The sequence below is a fragment of the Bubalus bubalis genome, chromosome 3 (genome assembly GCF_019923935.1).
Source record: "Bubalus bubalis isolate 160015118507 breed Murrah chromosome 3, NDDB_SH_1, whole genome shotgun sequence".
In the NCBI taxonomy this organism is placed as follows: Eukaryota; Metazoa; Chordata; class Mammalia; order Artiodactyla; family Bovidae; genus Bubalus; species Bubalus bubalis.
Window position 1 is genome coordinate 71,935,341 of NC_059159.1, and position 20,732 is coordinate 71,956,072.

At 41.3% G+C, this 20,732-nt stretch overlaps 1 long non-coding RNA gene and 1 other non-coding gene across 4 annotated transcripts in view; one reads left to right on the top strand and one right to left on the bottom strand.

The window, feature by feature from the left end:
* Positions 1-20,732, top strand: part of LOC102409541 — a 68,865-nt gene that overhangs the window by 17,915 nt on the left and 30,218 nt on the right. The window lies entirely within an intron of this gene.
* On the bottom strand, positions 5,457-5,529 carry TRNAE-UUC. The gene has a single exon. It is a non-coding gene; the product is annotated as a tRNA-Glu (tRNA).

The window sequence follows — 20,732 nt, forward strand, 5'->3', positions numbered from 1 at the left end:
CGGGACATCAAGCTCCAAGGTTAGGTGAGCTTCCAAAATGTCTTAATGTGTCTTAGAGACCCATTCGTGCTTTTTAATGTTATACTTGCGTCTTTATTTTCCTACACCTCTTGTGTGTGTGTGTGTGTGTGCTCAATTGTGTCCGACTCTTTTGCGGCCCCATAGAGTGTATCCCACCAGGCTCCTCTGTTCATGGGATTCTCCAGGCAAAAATACTGGAGTGGGTTGCCATTTCCTCCTCCAGGGTATATTCCTGACCCGGGAATTGAGCCACTGTGTCCTGCATTTCCTGCATTGCAGATGGATTCTTTCCCACTGCGCCATCAGGGAAGCCCTTACATCTCTTAGGTGAATACATTTCTTAAGTTTATTACTCAATGTATGAACAGGCACATAGTTCTATTGATTTTAAATCTACTTATATTAAAGGTCAAGAGCTGCCCCTTTTGAATTGGATAAAAATCAATGTCAATGTAGCTTTGTCCATTTCTACATTTCTCTAGCACTAACATTCTAGGCTTATTTAATTTTTTAAATTAGATTTTGAGATAATTGCACATTCACATGCAGTGGTGAAAAATAGTACAGAGTGAGTCCATGGACTCCTCACCCAATCTCTTACTAATGGTATCATTTTGCATGACCATAGTACAATATCACAACTGGGAATATCATTTGTGTGTGTACGTGTGTGTTTAGTTCTATGCAGTTTTATCACATGTGTAGATTTGTAAGTTCCCTCCCACAGTGAAGCCTCAGGACAGTTTCCCTGACACAACGATCCCTCATGCCACCCTTCTACACACCCACCTACAATACTTCCTGCCCTGTCTGCAACTTCTGGCAACCACGAATCTGTTCTCCATCTTTATAATTCTGTTTATAGAATGTTATATAAATGGACCCATACAGCATGTAATGTTTTGAGATTTGAGATCCACCCAAGTGGCTATCACTCCAGTACTCTTGCCTGGAAAATCCCATGGGCGGAGGAGCCTGGTAGGCTGCAGTCCATGGGGTCGCTAAGAGTCGGACACAATTGAGCAACTTCACTTTCACTTTTCACTTTCCTGCATTGGAGAAGGAAATGGCAACCCACTCCAGTGTTCTTGCCTGGAGAATCCCAGGGACAGGGGAGCCTGGTGGGCTGCTGTCTGTGGGGTCACACAGAGTCGGACATGACTGCCGCGACTTAGCAGCAGCAGCAGCAGTGGCTATGCATACCAATAGCCTATTTCTTTTTATTGCTGAGTAGTATTCTGCAATAAAATGTACTTAACTATATCCATACTGTAGTTAAACTGTGCTACAGTATGGGTGTAGCACAGTTTAACCATTCACCCGCTGAAGGTCATTTGGGTTGTTTCCAACTTGGAAATCTATTTGATTTTAGCTTTTAAATAAGTGTTTCAGGGTTTCCCTGGTGGCTCAGTGGTAAAGAATCCACCTGCCAATGCAGTGGATTTGGGTTCAATCCCTGATCCGGGAATATTCTACATGCCTCGGAGCAACTAAGCCCAAGCACCACAACCATGGAGACTGCGCTCTGCAACAGAGAAGCCACCACAATGAGAAGCCCACATGCCACAACCAGAGAAGAGCCCTTAGATCAGCAAAGACCCAGCAGAGCCAAAAATGAAAGAAGAAATAAATAGAATGATAAATAAGGGTATCAACCATCAGTTTTACCATATTCAAAAGCCCAAATACTTTGTTTCCTTTCTCATTCCTTTAACTGTTTTCAGTGCCCTTTTCAAGTACTAGAATATTTTTCTGAGATTTATCCACCAAAATTCCAACATAGAATTCAACCTGAAAAACAATATTTTTTATGATACTGGACAGTGTTTCCCCTCAGATTTCTAACACCTTTCCTGGCTGGGCCCTACCTGTAGTCAACTTCTTTGGCTACTGGAATATGATAAGCTCAGAGGACAGTCTCAGATAGTGCATAGACATATTTTAGCCCAAGGAACTATAAGTATAATTTGGATTATTATTTTTCTCAATATTCCATCTTTCATTTACCCATCTTGAAACTCATCTGCTGCTTTTCTGCAGCTCGGAGAATCTAGAAAGATCTTCCTTCATCTTTTATGTTCTCGCTGCCTGGTAAGTCCTATGAAATCTGTAGACTTGGGGAATGCTGCTCACATTGTATACAGGTCCAGGGCTTGTGGCCAGCTTTTCTCAATTACTTGTCACTGTGTCTCTTGCTAATGAGAGTCTTAGCTAGGAACACTCTCTGTTCATCAGAAGGAAGGAATTTATCTGTCTTTCCAAAACCCTGAGCCAGCTTTCTGAGCTCTAGGAAACCAGCATCCTTCCTGTCATAGGTTGAAACAGAAATGTAAGCCACACCAGTGCTTCCCATGTCTGTCTGCACATCATATTCAGGGTTCACTTCCAATGCATTAAATCCAGGGAAAACCCAGGGCATGAACATTTTTCAGAAGTCCTCAGGAAAGGCTTCCCTGATGGCTCAGTGATAAAGAATCCACCTGCCAATGCAGGAGACACAGGTTCAACCTCTGATCTGGCCCGTAAGCCATGGAGCAACTAAGCCCATGAGCTACAACTACTGAGGCTGTGCTCTGCAGCCTGGGAGCTGCAACTACTGGAGCACAAGCGCCCTAGAGCCTGTGTTCCACATCAAGAGAAGCCACCACAGTGAAAAGCTCTAGCCCCCACTCACCGCAACTAGAGAAAAACCCGCACAGCAGCAAAGATTCTGTATGGCAATAAATAAATTTACTTTTTTTAAAAAGTCCTCAGAACTCAAATTATAGTAAGCCCTTATGTTGGAATACAATTCAAACTTAAGACTGAGGAAGTTATATCAATATATAAGAAAAAAATCTCCTAAGTAGAGTGCTATATGAATAAAATTGGCTTAAATCCATACGCCAGCAAATCTGGAAAACTCAGCAGTGGCCACAGGACTGGAAAAGATCAGTTTTCATTCCAATCCCAAAGAAAGGCAATGCTAGAGAATGTTCAAATTACCACACAATTGCACTCATCTCACACACTAGCAAAGTAATCCTCAAAATTCTCCAAACCAGGCTTCAACAGTATGTGAACCATGAAATTCCAGATGTTCAAGCTGGATTTAGAAAAGGCAGAGGAACCAGAGATCAAATTGCCAATATCCACTGGATCATAGAAAAAACAAGAGAGTTCCAGAAAAACATTTATTTCTGTTTTATTGACTACCCCAAAGATTTTGACTGTGTGGATCACAACAAACTGTGGAAAATTCTTAAAGAGATGGGAATACCATACCACCTGACCTGCCTCCTGAGAAATCTGTATACAGGTCGAGAAGCAACAGTTAGAACTGAACGTGGAACAATGGACTGATTTAAAAATTGGGAAAGGAGTACGTCAAGACTGTATATTGTCATCCTGCTTATTTAACTTCTATGCAGAGTACATCATTCAAAATGCCTGGATGAAGCACAAGCTGGAATCAAGATTTCTGGGAGAAATATTAATAACCTCAGATACACAGATGATACCACCCTTATGGCAGAAAACTAAGAAGTAAAGAGCCTCTTGATGAAAGTGAAAGAGGAGAGTGGAAAAGTTGGCTTAAAACTCAACATTCAGAAAACAAAGATCATGGCATCCAGTACCATCACTTCATAGCAAATAGATGGGAAAACAATGGAAATAGTGACAGACTTTATTTTGGGGGGGCTCCAAAATCACTGCAGATGGTGACTTCAGCCATGAAATTAAAAGACACTTGCTCCTTAGAAGGAAAGCTATGACCAACCTAGACAGCATATTAAAAAGCAGAGACATTACTTTGCCAACGAAGGTCTGTCTAGTCAAGGTTATGGTTTTTCCAGTAGTCATGTATGGGTATGAGAGTTGGACTATAAAGCTGAGTGCTGAAGAATTGATGCTTTTGAACTATGATGTTGGGGAAGACTCTTGAGAGTCCCTTGGACTGCAAGGAGATCAAACTGGTCAATCCTAAAGGAATCAGACCTGAATATTCATTGGAAGGACTGATGCTGAAGCTGAAACTCCAATACTTTGGCTACCTGATGTGAAGAACTGACTCATTGGAAAAGACCCTGATGGTGGGAAAGATTGAAGGCAGGAGCAGAAGGGGACAACAGAGGATGAGATGGTTGGACAGCATCACCAACTCAATGAACATGAGTTTAATCAAGCTCCAGGAGTTGGTGATGGACAGGGAAGTTGCAAAGAGTCCGACATGACTGAGGGACTGAATTGAACTGAACCACTTGTTTAGGAGATGAAAATGTGCACATGTCTTCACTTATCTAGGCATAAAATATCCTGGAAGGATTTATAAGACTCGAGTGACAGTGGTTGTCTCTGAAGAAGTTTTTGGTGGATGCAGGATTGCGGTCAGAGGGCAACTTTTCACCGCCTATTTTTCAAATCTGTTGACTATGAAACCAGGTAAATAGATTGCCTATGTCAAAAACCAAATTGAAGTTCACAAAATTAAAATAGAAGGAAAGTGATGCTCGTGTACAGCCAGGATTGAGAACCTCTGTGCTACACAATCACGAGCTGACCGTGAAAACAAGTCCGAGGACAAGTTTTCTGAGCTATTTACTACTTGTTTGTTTGTTTTGGAAAAGATTCAACATTCTCTTTTAGGTGCCATACATACTTACCTTTTTAAAAGTTGAGATCTAATGCAAACAGAAAAGAGAGCACAATAGGAGTACATCTTGGTGAATTTACATAAGTGTACACCTGCATTCAGAACAAGAGGCAGACCATTCCCAGTCCCCTAGAAGGTCCTGCATGACTCCTCTCAATCAATAATCCCCCTTCCACAGGCAACCACTATTCTGACTTCTATTGTTTCTTCTTTCTTAAAATATTTGGCTATACGTCTTAGCCGCAGCACACAGGCTCCTTAGTTGCAGCACGTGAACTCTTACTTTGGGCATGTGGGATCTAGTTCCCTGATCAGGGATTTAAACCGGTCCCCTACATTGAGAGTGCAGAGAGTCTTAGCCACTGGACCACCAGGAAAGTCCCTCTGTTGTTTCTTCTTGAACTTCATGTAAATGGAATGTATCCGGCTTCTTTCATCCAAACTTACATCTGTGAGACTGATCCATGTTGCTGCGTGTGGTAGTGGTTTGGGGGCTTTGGGGAGGGATTGCAGAGGGAATTTTGCTAAGAAATCTCCCATTGTATGAATATGCTACAATTTACCTGTCTTTTCTTCAGTTGATGTATGTTTTGGTTATTTGCAATTTGGCGCTATTATAAAGATATATGAATATTCTCACTGCCGTCTTTCAGACATAGACACTTATTTCTTTTGGCTACTCTTTTTTTGTATATTCATTTTGTTTATTTATATGGCTGTGCCAGTTCTTCCATCTTCATTGCCCCACTCAGGATCTTTAGTTACGGCATGCAAACCTTTAGCTGTGGCATGTAGGATCTAGTTCCCTGACCAGGGATTGAACCTGGGGCCCCCACATTGAAAATATTGCGTCTTAGCCTCTGGACCACCAGGGAAGTCCCTCTCTTGAGTACTCTGACATCTTCGTATCAAAAATCTTTAATGGTTTATGTTTATCTTCCCTGAAGGAGTATAAGCTTTTTGAAGGTAGGGAGAAATCTGTCCACTGGGCTTCCCCTGAATAAAAAGGAAAAGTCTCTATTGCCCCTAACCTTTCCTGTATTCTAGCCTGGAATAAGAGCCTGATGTCTGGAGATATGGCAGCTACCTTCTGATAATGAGAACAATAGCAAAAGAGGTATCTAGGTTCTAATAATATTGAAGAGCCACAGTACCAACCCTGGACTGCCTACCTTCAAATTGGTCTGCAAAAGGAGAAAACAGAAACAGAGGCACAGAGTAAAGCAGAGATGAGGGTCGGAGAGGGTCTAATAAGTTTAAGGCTCAAGTCTCAGCTCATTCTTGAGAGTTGGTTGCACGCTTTCCTCAAATCTTTTAATGCACCTGATCTTCTAATAATAAATAAATAATAAATAATAATAAATCCTTCTTTTTTGGCTTGAGCAAACACCACTGAATTTGTTACCTCAACCAAGGGTCTCGCCTAAGTCAGTATTTCAGCCCTGTATTATCACTGATTTTTATAATTTCGTCTCTAATCCATCCAGTAAAGTTTAAAAATATGCTTATAATCCCGACTTTGAGAAAAGTAGGAGCGTTTTTGCAGTGTGGTAGCAATCACGTGGGTTTTGGAGTTGGATGAAATTGGATTCAAAGCTCCATTCTGGCAGTCACCCAACCTGTGATTTTAGCCAAGTTACATAATTTCTCCAAGCTTTGGGTTTTCTTACTGGCTAAATGATGATAATATCCACTTTGCAGAAATGTTAAGGGCTGAATGCAATAATGTATATAAAGGGCTGGTAAATAGTATTCAATAATGCAAGGAATTTTTTAAAAGATGGAAAAGTATGTATTATACAGAAGGAAGATTTGCCTTGAAAGTGATTTTTCTATTTATGGAATTATTATTATTTTTATTTTTTATTTTTTTAGAGAGAGAATTACCTTATTTCCCAATGATGCCAGATGGGAGACCATCAACACACACTAGTCCAAACTTGGAGTCTTATAAACATCATTTTTGCGTGTCAATAAACCATGAGAAAAATTATGTGCTAGCTAAATGATATCTTCAAAGTAAGATTTCTAAAAATTTCCAGGCTCTGTGTAAAGAGATTGGCAGCCTAAGGCTGCTCCCAGATTCCCTTGCCAGAGCCCAGGGACAAACCAAGTGTCAAAGAACACCAGATGACTTTACAGACCCCATGCCTCCTGTATTCTTCTAAGACTCAGAGGCTTATGCCATTCCTGGACCAGAAAACCACCGCCACGTGTCTGCGCTTCATCATGGACAACCGTAGCTTTAAATACAAGACAGCATTTTACAATCAAATAGATCCAGATGGACAGCTCTCCCAAAGCCAAATCTATACCCAGGACACAGATTTTGAGGGGAAAATGCAGCCAAGGCAGATACAAAAACAACTCAGGGAACAAAAAGTCCCAGTCACTATAATGTCATCGATCACTCTGCGGCTCAGCATTGAGTTGCACATGCGCAGTGGGACAGCAGACGCGGGGGTGGGGAGGACCAAGAGCCAGATGCCAAAGCCCAGGAAACGTGTGGGGCGAGCAGAGGTCAGCAGAAGGCAGGGGTGACAGTAGGGAGGGCATATGCTCTACCAACAACACAGTCCACTTTCTCTCCCTTCCTTGTTAGGGTGTGAAGACCCAGCTTCACACATATTCATGGCCCTACTGTGTGCGTGGGAGCTTCCCAGGTGGCTCAGAGGTAAAGAATCTGCCTACCAATGCAGGAGACTTGGGAGGGATCCCTGGGTCAGGAAGATCCCCTGGAGAAGGAAATGGCCATCCCATTCCAGTATTCTTGCCTGGGAAATCCCATGTACAGAGGAGGCTGGCGGGCTACAGTCCATGGGGTTGCAAAGAGTCAGACAGGACTGAGCAACGAAACAACACAACTGTGTGCACAGCCCTGAAGTGTGGGCCACCATCCCTGGTGTCAAATATGACGCATGGAGGGAGTGCCCTGTCTAGGGTGCGTCCATCGTGTAGAAGGCACACAGCTGCTGCTCCCCATCGTGGCATGGCAGGCCAGGACCTCAATTTGGTCAGTTTGCTGAGAAGTGGTCGGACCCTACAGGGCTGCCCTGTACTGACCAAACTCGTAAGAGACTTGTTGGTAAACCAGATGTCTGTGGACTGACTTTTATTAGGAGGAGGCACCCCCTTTACACTGCCCTCTTTGGTAACATCTCTCGCCCCAAACTTTGTATTCCACCAATGTAGATTTACCTTATGTCCATGTCTTCAAGATCCCTCTCACTGAGGGTAAACTATCTGATAAATGTGATGATGGTGAGTGGTCAAGGGCAGGCTACTTCTTTTTAAATTACAGTCATAATAGTTGCCATTTATTGAGTAACTGTCACATGTCAAGCATTTTACGTACATGATCTCTCGTCATTCTCAGCCTCAGGTAGTGGGCATTGATATTGTCATCCTGGGTTTTATAGATGAAGAAATGGAGGCTCAGGTTAATTCAATAACTTATTTGAAAAAAAAAAAAATAACTTATTTGTCCCATGTTGGGCTCCTCAGGAAGCAGACACTGGATTATTGGGCAGCACGCTTTTTAGGGCATGCCCTTGAGTAGGGGTGGTTTAGCATGGTACTGAGAGTGCCCCTGAGATCAACATGCATGGAGGGAGAGGGGATGGGAACAAGAGTGAACAGAAGGAGAAGTTGAGCTCTGATGCACCCACTGCTGGCCTCAGCCAAACTACAGAAAGCTCTGGAGCTAGAGTAGCCCTTCAGAGTTATCTCAGGTTGAGCTGGGATGAACAAGTCTTTATATTCCCTCTCAATCAGTTATGGGACATGGGACCCCTCAGGAGGGTGGACTTTGGGCAAGATGGCTCTGCAGTCGGGGCAGAGCTCAAAGGGGCTGATGGTTGGTGACAGCCTGCTGACCACACTTCCAGTAGCTGGGCCAGCAAGTCCTTCACTGACCCAGGAATTGAGTTTCACATCACTGTGTCCAGAATGTTGAGAAGATCCCACAATCCTTGAGTGGTAGGGGCAGGCTTGGGACAGAGCCCCTCTGATTCTAGATCCTTCTAGTTAGCCATCTTTCTACAGCATTTCCCACAACGCTTTAAACTGAATGTTGAATGTTCAGCTGTCACAGGTAGTTTTCTTTTTTCATGTGCTTTGTCGGAAAATCAGTACCCTCCTCCAAGCTGGTTGGCCCCTGGGGTACATTTATGATTCTTGCCTAAAGAGGGATGACCCTGTGCCCCACCTAAGGAACAATGGTGGTAGCCTCAGCAGTGTTGACATCCTGAGCCCTTAGCCTGGGGAAAATCAACAGATAGCCCTGTCCCCCTCATATATGCTCAGCAGTCACTTCAGCCTTGAGACCAAACATAAGTGTCCACAGAATGAAATCCAGTATTTCAGCAGTCCCACTTCATCCTTCTACCCTCAGTTCAGTTCAGTTCAGTTGCTCAGTCGTGTCCGACTCTTTGTGACCCCATGAATTGCAGCACGCCAGGCCTCCCTGTCTGTCCATCACCAACTCCCGGAGTTCACCCAAACTCGTGTCCATCAAGTCAGTGATACCATCCAGCCATCTCATCCTCTGTCATCCCCTTCTCCTCCTGCTCCCAATCCCTCCCAGCATCAGGGTCTTTTCCAACAAGTCAACTCTCTGCACGAGGTGGCCAAAGTATTGGAGTTTCAGCTTTAGCATCAGTCCTTCCAATGAACACCCAAGACTGATCTCCTTTAGGATGGACTGGTTGGACCTCCTTGCAGTCCAAGGGACTCTCAAGAGTCTTCTCCAACACCACAGTTCAAAAGCATCAATTCTTCAGCGTTCAGCTTTTTTCACAGTCCAACTCTCACATCTATACGTGACCACTGGAAAAATCGTAGCCTTGACTAGACGGACCTTTGTTGACAAAGTAGTATCTCTGCTTTTCAATATACTATCTAGGTTGGTCATAACTTTCCTTCCAAGGAGTAAGCGTCTTTTAATTTCATGGCTGCAATCACCATCTGCAGTGATTTTGGAGCCCCAAAAAATAAAGTCTGACACTGTTTCCACTGTTTCCCCATCTATTTGCCTTCCACTCTAGAAGCATCTCTATCCATTTTCTTCTTTAAAAGGTAACTTTGCAATCTTATCTAATTTGCTCTTTCCCATTAGAGATGTTCGAGTACTGAGAGTGAGCAAAACAATGTAAGAGTCACAGATCCATTTTGTAAGACTGACACTTTATCTCTGTAAGAGTTTCAAGCCATGTGCTTTACAAATAATTTTATTTATATATTTTTAGCAGTGCTGGTTCTTCATTGCTGCGTGCAGGCTTTCTCTAGTTGCAGAGAGCAGAGGCTACTCGCCAGGTGCGGCGCTCAGGCTTCTCATTGCAGTAGCTTCTCTTGTTGCAGAGAATGGGCTCTAGGGCACGAGGGCTTCAGTAGTTGCATCCCATGGGCTTAGTAGTCGTGGCTCCTAGCTCAATGGTTGTGGTGAGGGGCTTAGTTGCTCCACAGCATGTGGGATCTTCCCGGATCAGGGATGGAACTCGTGTCTCCTGCATTGGCAGGCAGATTCTTTACCACTAAACCACTAGGGAAACCCATACATTTTTAAAATTACTCAGAATGACATCATTCAAGGGTAACCACTGTTAACATTTTGAGTGCATCCTATTAGTAAGTTCTGGACATGTATGTGTAAGCATGCTAAGTCGCTTCAGCTGTGTCCGACCCTTTGCGACCCTATAGACTGTTGCCCGCCAGGTTCCTCTGTCCATGGGATTCTCCAGGCAAGAATACTGGAGTGGGTTGCCATGCCCTTCTCCAGGGAATCTTCCCTACCCAGGGACTGAACCTGAATTTGTTATGTCTCATGCATTGGCAGGAGGGTTATTTACCACTGACGCCACCTGGGAAGCCCAAAAAAGGGGACACTGTGGCTGCATTCTTCACAGATGGGAATAAACCACACATGAATCATAATTTGCTTTTTCCCCACCAGTGTGGTAGGAACATCTTTCTATGGCTACAGATTCTCACTCTGGAGCCTGTGAGGAGCTAAAGATGACCCTAGAGATGGGGGTAGAGTTGGGGAGATTGATGGACATGGCTGTGATAAAGGTTTGAGATCTTATCCTAAGTAGAAGGAGAAGATACAGAAGTGCTGCAAAATTCAATTTATTTTTTAAATGGCTTATTCTAACTACTGGTTGTGATATGAGTGTGTGTTGTCATTATTTAGTCAAAAATCTGTCTCTAAGTGATGGCTCCATGATGTTCAACTTCAGACATAAGAGAGGTAAATGTTGGCAATTTCCACTCAGTCTGTCCACTAAAGCCCCTACAGAGGCTTCTTGGGTTAGAATTTACTGATTACCAGAGAAAGAGCTGTCATCTATCACGGTTTTCCCATCTTTATAAATCTTACCTGTCTGCTTTCCAGAACCAATAAATGTGCATAGCAGAAAATATAGAGAATTTTTAAAAAGAAAGTAAATTTAACTCATAATTTACCATCCAAAAATAACCACTAACATTACCTTTGTTGGAATATTTCCTGCCGCTCTTTTTCTATGGATATTTTTTTCTGTTACAAACAAGATCAACCATATTGTACAAACTGTTTTATATTTTAACATAGTACAAATATATTTCTGGATCATTAAATATTCTCCTACGACTTCATTTTCACTGATCCCTTAGTATCCATTTTGTGGTACCAGTGTTCTTGCCTGGAGAATCCCATGGACGGAGAAGCCTGATAGGCTGCAGTCCATGGGGTTGCACAGAGTCGGAAATGACAAAAGCGACTTAGCAGCAGCAGCAGCAGCATTTGTTAAACTAGTCTCCACTTGCTGGGGAGTTAGGTTGTTTTGAGTTATTTATATTTAGTATCATAAAGCACAACGTGATGAACAGCCTTGTTGGTAAATCACACTGGGATGAATATCCTTATAGGTAAATATTTGCACGTATTGCCACTTTAAGATTTCATAGACTCGGGACTTCCCTGGTGGTCCAGTGGTTGAGACTCCAGGCTTCCACTGTAGGGGGCACAGATTTGATTGCTGGTTGAGGGACTAAGATCCTTCCTGCCACATGGTGTGGCTAAATAAATAAATAAAATTTCTAAAAGATTTTATAGACCGTTTCCATGCTTACAGCCTCGCCCCAAGTGGACCAAACATTGTAAAATATACCTTCAACTCACATTAAATATGGTTTTGCTGTAAAATATTAAATGGATTTTTCTAAGTTGCTTTTGAAATTGTTTAGCTCCAAGGAAATCATTTAATTTGCATATGAATTCTCAGCAATCATTTAGCTTATACCGGAATTCTTGTGAAGTGAAAAAAATCAAATCCACAGATAGGTTTGTTTGTTTGTTTCTTCTTAATTCATTTTTAAAAATTTTATTGAGGTATAGTTGATTTACAATGCTGTGTTAATGTTTTCTGTAGAGAAAAATGATTCAGTTATACATGTTTATTTTCTTTTTCATGTTCTTTTCCACTATCGTTTGTCACAGGGTACTGAATATCGTTCCCTGTGCTATACAGTAGGGCCTTGCTGTTTATCCATCCTGTATGTACTAGTTTGCCTCTGCTAAACGCAAACTCCTTCCTAAACCCATTCCTTCCCTTCCTTGCCCCTTCCTCCCCCTTGCTTATAGTTTTTTCATATAATGAAAGTTGAAAAATAATAAATTTAATAATTCATTCAATAGATCTAAAGTTATATTTTGTGAATACTTCAACATGTGATGTTTCTTTTCTCTTAATTTTGGAGAGAGAGACTTTTTTTGCCCCCAAGGTATCAGGCATTTTTTCAGCTCTTTAGAAGCCGATAGGCATCAGGCAGTGTGACTACGTTGTTCAGTCGCCCATTCGTGTCTGACTCCTTGTGACCCCATGGACTGCAGCATGCCATGCCTCCCTACCCCTCACCATCTCCTGGAGATGTTCTAAGCTCATGTTTATTACCTTGGTGATGCCATCCAGCCGTCTCATCCTCTGACACTCTCTTCTCCTTCTGTCCTCAATTTTTCCCAGCATCAGGGACTTTTCTGATGAGTGTCTGTCTGCATCAGATGATGAAACTACTGGTCTATAGTGTGGATCTATAGTGTGACTGTAGATCCTAATAGATAAAGTGGCTTTGCAAATATTGCTAAAAGGGGCCAATAATATAGAAAGATTTTAAACCAAAGCATGATCGCTCTCCTTCTTTTGTTTTGGCCACAACCTGAAGTATATGAGATCTTACTTAGTTCCCTGACCAGGGATTGAACCAACACCCCTTTGCATTGGAAGGATGGAGTCTTAACCAGGACCGCCATGGAAGTCCCTGATCACTCTCACTCTTGAAAAACTTTAATGAATCTTTAAAAAAAAAATGTGTATGTATTTATTTTTGGCTGTGCCGGGTCTTTGTTGCTGCAAACCAAGGCTGTTCTCTCCTTGCGGTGCACAGGCTTCTCACTGCAGTGATATCTCTTGTTGCGGGGCACAGGAGCACAGACTCTAGGCCGTATGGGCTTCTGTAGTTGTAGCCCATGTGCTCGATAGTTGCAGCTCGCGGGCCTCTAGAGCACAGGCTCAATAGTTCTTCACTGCCTGTGGGATCTTCCCGGACCAAGGATCAAACTCATGTCCCCTGCATCGGCAGGCAGATTCTTTACCACTGAGCCACCTGAGAAACTTGAACCCTCCAATTCCTTCTCTCTGCGTGAAACGCTTACTACCTTAGGCCAATGGGTGTCCCCAGGAGAAACAAGAAAGGCTTATTGCTTCTTGGAGGTTGGTTTCAGAAGAGCCTTCTTGCTTTTTTTGCTGGACAGATCTTGTGGATCAGCCCTGACATGGGCACGTGCTCTTGCCAGATGGACGTCTGCTGAGATGGAATGGTATTTGCATGGACATGTGTCCACAGGGCCTTGAAGATGTGACAATGGTGGAATCACAGGTCACCAGAGAAACCCTGCGTCAGGGCCCCACACCCCCCACTCCACCCAGATTGCCTTCCTGCTCCTGGGGAAGCTCACTCACTTTTCCGTTTGTGTTCTTACGAGGCCGTGGGATCCTCTCCTGAAAGGCATCTTCAAAGAAGTCAGGATGAAAGAAACCCACCCCTTCCAGCCATCCGGGATTAGACAGGCTGAAGCGTGCAACCCCCAGATAGATCATGGCAGCATTTCTCCAACCATCTCCAAATGTCAAGTGGAGGAATGAATTACAGCTCATCAATAGCTGCTTCTTTCTTTGAAGAGACATTTTAGGGAGAGGAAAAGGTCACTGCCTGCTTCCATGCTTTGCTTCTTCCTCACTTTTTATTTGATAGACTTTACTTTTTTAGAACACTTTTAGGTTCACTATAAAATTGAGCAGAAGGTAAGCAACTATACTCCAATAAAAATTAATATAGAAAGATTGAACAAGCCTTCTCTGGCGGCTCAGTGGTAAAGAATCTGCCTGCCAATGCAGGATTCAATCCCTGGCTGGGAAGATTCCACATGCTGATTCCACAACGACTGAGCTTGTGTTCTAGAGCCTGGGAGCCATGACTACTGAGCCCGTGTGGCGAAACTATGGAAGTCCACATGCCATAGAGCCCATGATCTGCATTACGAGAAGCCACCACAAGGAGAAGCCCACACACTGCAACCGAGAGTAGCTCCCGATCGCCACAATAAGAGAAAGCCCATGCAGTTACAAAGACCCAGCCCAGCCAAAAATAAATAAAATTATTTTTTAAATTGAGCAGAAGGTACAGAGATTTCTGACGGACCCCACACACATGCACAGCCACCCCATCATCAACATTCCCCATCAGAGGCTCATGCATTCTTTTTTTAATGCCCTCCATTTCTTCTTTTGGATTTTCTTTCTTTTTGCTACAAAACTCCTTCCTCCTCCAGAAATGCCTCTTCTTTCACTTCACACTTAATGTTCTTTTGAATTTAGCTCCTTATCACTGGCATGGAGTCTCAGGGCTTCTTCCTTAGGTCCTTCCCCTAGTTACATTTTCTCTACCCAAAATTTCCCTTGTTATTCTCTGCATTTATTAACAATGAATTTTCTTCTCACTGCATTTTATGTATTAGTATAAAAGCAATAGAGCTTCCTGGTGGCTCAGATGGTAAAGAATCCGCCTGAAATGCAGGAGACCTGGGTTGGGAAGATCCCCTGGAGAAGGAGATGGCAACCCACTCCAGTATTCTTGCCTGGAGAATCCCCATGGACAGAGTAGCCTGGAGGGCTATAGTCCATGGGGTTGCAAAGAGTCGGACATGACTCAGCGACTAGGCACAGCGCAGAACATAAGAGTAATAACACAAACCTAGTATATCTTGGTATTTAGCTATGACCAAAGCCCCATCTACCCAAACCACCACCACTAACTACTACCATCAGGAATTCATTCAACAAATATTTATCAGATTCTTACTATGTCCTTGGGATCACTCTAGGAACTGCAGTTGTCCAAGAATATCTCTTAGAGTTGTTGTTACTGTTGTTTTGATTTTGATCCCAGATCAAATCAAATGTCATGCATTGCATTTATTATGTCTTTCTGCTCTCTTAATTTGGAACAGTCTCCTTGTTTTTTTAGTATAATTATTAAATAATTACAAGTATAAAATTAAAAGACCCTGATACTGGGAAAGATTGAGGGCAGGAGGAGAAGGGGGTGACAGAGGATGAGATAGTTGGATGGCATCATTGACTCAATGGACATGAGTTTGAGCATACTCCGGGAGATAGGGAAGGACAGGGAAGCCTGGTATGCTGCAGTCCATGGGGTCTCAAAGAGCTGGACACAACCAAGTGACTGAATAATGACAATAAGAATTATATTATATATTAATATTATAGTATATTATGGTATTTTTTGACAAGCATGGGCCATTTATCTGGTTGTCTTCTATTTTGTCCAGAATAGCTCATATTTGGGATTTGTCTGACTATTCCCTCATGCCTAGTTTCAAGTTAAACAGTTTTGACAAGACCGCATCCTCAGTGATAGTTCATTGCTCTTGTTACATCACTTCAGGAGACACAGAATGTCAAGGTGTCCCATCATCAGTGTTGCTGAATTTAATTCCTGAGTCCAGATGATGACTCCTAGCTCTCTCAACTCTAAAGAAACACTGTTAATTAATTGCCCTTTGTAATTAATAAAATTCGGAGAAGTGACAACTTTGAGACCATGAGAATATCTTATTCCTCACCAAATGTATTTATCCATCAGTGATCCTTACCTGAATCAACTATTGCTTTGGAGGTTATAAATGATGGTTTTCTAACATTCCTTTCACCATTAGTTTTATTTTTATCTTTGTTCCACTTATTCCCATGGACTTGTGGAATTTTAAAAAAATCAATGCATTATTTCAACATAAGACCCCAAATTACAAATCTCTTAGAAGAAACATAGGGGGAAATCTTTATGACACTGGATTTGGCACTGACATCTTGGATATGACCTCAAAAGCATAAGCAACAGAAGCAAAAACACACAAATGGGATTGCATCAAAACTTCGAAACTCTTGTGAATCAAACGGTAATAACAAAGTGAAAACGGAACCCATAGAATGAGAGAAAATATTTGCAAATAATATGTCTGATAGGGAATGGGAGAAAATTTTACAAATAATATATCTGAAAACACAAGACACACTTCAGTATTTTCACTACTCCATGAGCATTTTTGCTGCAAAAATTTTGACTGCAGAACTAATTGGCCGTAAGGCAGTTTTGCTGTGAAAGATGAAATAACTGCTTGACAATTTTTGGTCTGACACTTTGGTTTCAAATGATTCAAATGCATTAGCAATGCATGTGACAACACACCAAGGGCATAAGACAGTGTAGAGGCTTTCACAAAGCAACGAAGAGATCAGTTAAAAATATTTATCCCAGTATTTAGAAGTTGATCCCTCTCTTAATGAAGGAAGAAATGTTAGGAAAAAAGAAAAAGTGCCATGCTGAACAAGGAAATGGATCAACAAGCAAAAAAGGTATAAAACACAATGGATGAAAGACTTGGAAGAAAAGTGCTCAGGTACAACCCACAAACTAAAATCCATGCTTTGTGCAACATTGCCACACATTTGCAAAGTATTCAAGTATTTTGCCAGAGAAGGCAATGGCACCCCACTCCAGTACTCTTGCCTGGAAAATCCCATGGACGGAGGAGCCTGGTAGGCTACAGTCCATGGGGTCGCTAAGAGTCGGACACGACTGAGCGACTTCACTTTCACTTTTCACTTTCATGCATTGGAGAAGGAAATGGCAACCCACTCCAGTGTTCTTGCCTGGAGAATCCCAGGGACAGGGGAGCCTGATGGGCTGCCGTCTATGGGGTCATACAGAGTCGGACACGACTGAAGCGACTTAGCAGCAGCAGCAAGTATTTTGCATTTTGCCATAAATACTTCTTAATTATGTTACTCATTTCTCATGTTTCATGGTGCCCTTTTTAATAATGTCCCTCTTTTATTTTGCATTATTTTATCTTGTGTGGCAAAATTGCCTGACAGTCAATCAGTTATGCAGCAAAGAATCTTGTGGCAAAGATGTTTATGATGAAAGTACCCAGACCAATGGCCAAACTATATAAAGAACTTCTACAACTCAACAAGAAAAAATTCAAATAACCCAATTAAAAGTAAGACCAAAGACCTGAATGGACATTTCTCCAAAGATGATTACAGAAATGTCCTACAGGTACATGAAAAGGCGTTTAGTGTCAGATCTCAGTGTTATCACATCTAAATGTTATTTGATATTACCAAAGATCTTTTGATAAATGCAAATCAAAACCATAATGAGGTACCAATGTACAACCATTAGGATGATACTTCTATAAAAAATAATGATAACAAGTGTTGGCAAGGAAGTAGAGGAATCGGTGGGATTATAAAATGGTTCAACTACTATGGAAAACAATATGATGAGTCCTCAAAAAATTAAAAATAGAATTATCATATGATCTAGCAATTTCGCTTCCTGGTACATATCCAAAAGAACTGAAAGCTGGGTTTCAAAGGGATATTTTCACCCATGTCCATAGCAGCACTGTTCATAACATCCAAGAGGGAGAAGTAATAAAAATGCTATATACATGAATATTGTTGTTAGTTACTAAGTATTATACGACACTTTTGTAACCCTATGGATTGTAGCCTACCTCTGTCCATGGGATTTCCCTGACGGGAATATTGGAGTGGGTTGCCATTTCCTTCTCTGGGGATCTTCCCAGCCCAGAGATCAAACCCAGGTCTCCTGCACTGACAGGCAGATTCTTTGCCACTGAAACACCAGGGAAGCACATTTATGAATATTACTTAGCCTGTAAAAGGAAGACAATTCTGACACAAGCTACAACATGGATAAACCTTGAGGACATTATGCTGAGTGAAGTCAGTTACAGAAGGACAAACACTGTATGATTCCATTTATATTCTTGCTACAATGTCCCGGTAAACTTATACTGCAGGCCCTTTTTAAAGTCTTATTTTTAAAACACAAGTAACACATCCACATGATTCAAAATCCTAATGTACAAGAGCATAAAAAGTAAAAGCCTCCCCTTCTTTCCTATAATCCCTGTTCCATGCTTCCTGCATGGCCTCCAGCCACCCAGTTCTTCTCCATGGAGGCTATTAATTGTCGCTCCTTTCTAACCTCTATCTACATTGCCATACTTTTAAGAGACTATCCAAGAGCTAACTTCCAAATACTCTTTTTGTTGAGTCAAAGTGTGCGTGGTTTTGTTTTTTAATAGTTGATGCTGCCAACTGTTCTTCAAAAAGATTATACTGATGTAATTAGTAAATATATATTCAGTGGTTAGTAACACTAATTCAGTTCAGTTCAGTTCACTTCAGTTGCTCAGTTGTGTCCGACTCACCTGCAGTGATTTTGGATCCCCCCAAAAATAAAGTCTGACACTGTTTCCACTGGTTCCCCATCTATTTGCCATGAAGTGATGGGACCAGATGCCATGATCTTAGTTTTCTGTATTAGGACTTAGTAAATACTAGCAGCAGCAAATACATTTACATTCCTACCAGCAAAAAAAGAATATTTATTTCCCTATATACTCACCAACACTAGCTATTGTCAAACCTATAAATGTTTGCCAATCTGATAGGTGATTAGGAATCCCTTGTCACTTTGATCTACAGTTCTTAAATTATGAGTGAAGGTGAGCAGTTTTTCATATGCTTATTTCTATTTGAATTTTTTTTTTCTGGAAACTGTGTATTCAGGTCCTTTGTCCATTTTTCTATTAGGTGGTTATACTTTTCTTATTGATCTGTAAGTTTTTCTGGCATGAAATCTACAAATATTTTCCCTTCTAATACCTTTATAATTAAAACCACATAATTCAAAATTTAAAATTCCTATTCAAGGATGTCCCTTTGGTCTCCCCGGTCAGACTGTAAATTATTTAAAAACTGGGACCTAGAATCTACTCTAGTCCTAAATTGCATGGCAAACTCTGGTTGATCAGCTGCGACCTTCATTCTGGGCACAGGGCATGGACTGAGATCCTCTGGGGAAGAATTTGTGTCTTCTGTTGTTACCGAAGGAGATGAGATTTGACTTCCTGGGTCAGCCCCTCCATCGATCCAGGGTATCTTTCGATCTGACAGCAGCAACAAGAAGCATGTTGAAGAGAATCCAATTACCCTCTTTGACACCCGCTTCAAAAGGTTAGGAATTTATACTGTGTATCACCCTTTGCGATCTCTCTTGCATCCATTCATCTAAACCAGTCCTGAACCTCAGCATATAGTCCCGCTACAGCCACTACTGGTAATGAGTTCTTTTCTTTATAATGCAGTATATCAACTTCTGGGTCAGGAGGGCAGCATAATATGTAAGCACATATAATTCCCCCCACTTCACTCCAAATACCTATAAATAATAAATTTTAAGTAAGTTTAAAATATTAACAAAATATTCCTTTTGTTAGTTCCAAAACTGTCAAGCTTTTCTTTGACCTTTTTTTGTTGTAAATTATTACATACAGAAAAAGACAAAAACATACAAAAGTACAGTTTAATGAACAACATTAACCCTACAGCTATGTAATCATACCAGGTCAAGGAAAGGGGTCCCCAAACCCCCACATGTCTCTTCCCCATGACAAGAAGGTAAATACCATATTGACTTTTGAAATAATCATTTTCTTGTATTTTTTAAAATGTTCTATTACCTACAGATATACCCCTAAACGCTAAACTGTAGTTTGAGCTGGCTTTGAATTTTATGTAAATGAACTGTCTGTATTTTTTGTGCCTTCTTTCTTCCCCTCAACATTAAGTTTTTAGGATTCATCCATGTTTGCTGAGAATAGTTCTAAGTCATTCATTCTCTTTCTTGATCTGTTTCTATCATAGGACTATATCACAATTAAATTACAAATTCTACTGATGGACATTTGGGTTGTTTCCAGGTTGGAGTTATTACAAATAATGCTGTTATTCTTATAAATGTATCCTGGGCCATGTGTATACAATTTTCCCTAGGGGTATAGACAGGAATGAAATCACTGAGTCACAGGCATACATATTTTCAACTATTAGATAGTACTGCCAAACATCTTCCCAAAGTAGTTACACTGGAAATTCTCTGGTGGTCCAGTGGCTAAGACTCAGCTTTTACTCCAAGTGTGTGGGTTCAATCCCTGGTCAGAGAACTAAGGTCCTTGCAAGCTATGAGACATAAAAGCTTGAGGCCAAAAAAGAAAATAAATAAAAGTAAAGACAAAAATGGTTATACTAATTTGCATCTCCCATGAATAGCACCTGAGAGTTTCCATTACTCTATAGCTTCCTTGACATCTGGTATTTTCAGAGGGTTTTTTTGTTTGTTTGTTTTGTAATTTTTAGCAGCTTTACTGGGTATAATTCACATACCACACAATTCACCTTTTCAAACTGTAAAATTTGATGGTTTTTAGTATATTCACAGAGCTGTGCTTATATCATCACAATTTTTGAACATTTTTATATACATAAATCAAGTCATCACAATATACACTTTAAATAAATAGTAATACCTCAATAAAGCTTAAAAAAGAATTAATATTTTTAAAATTTTAGGATGTTTTAAT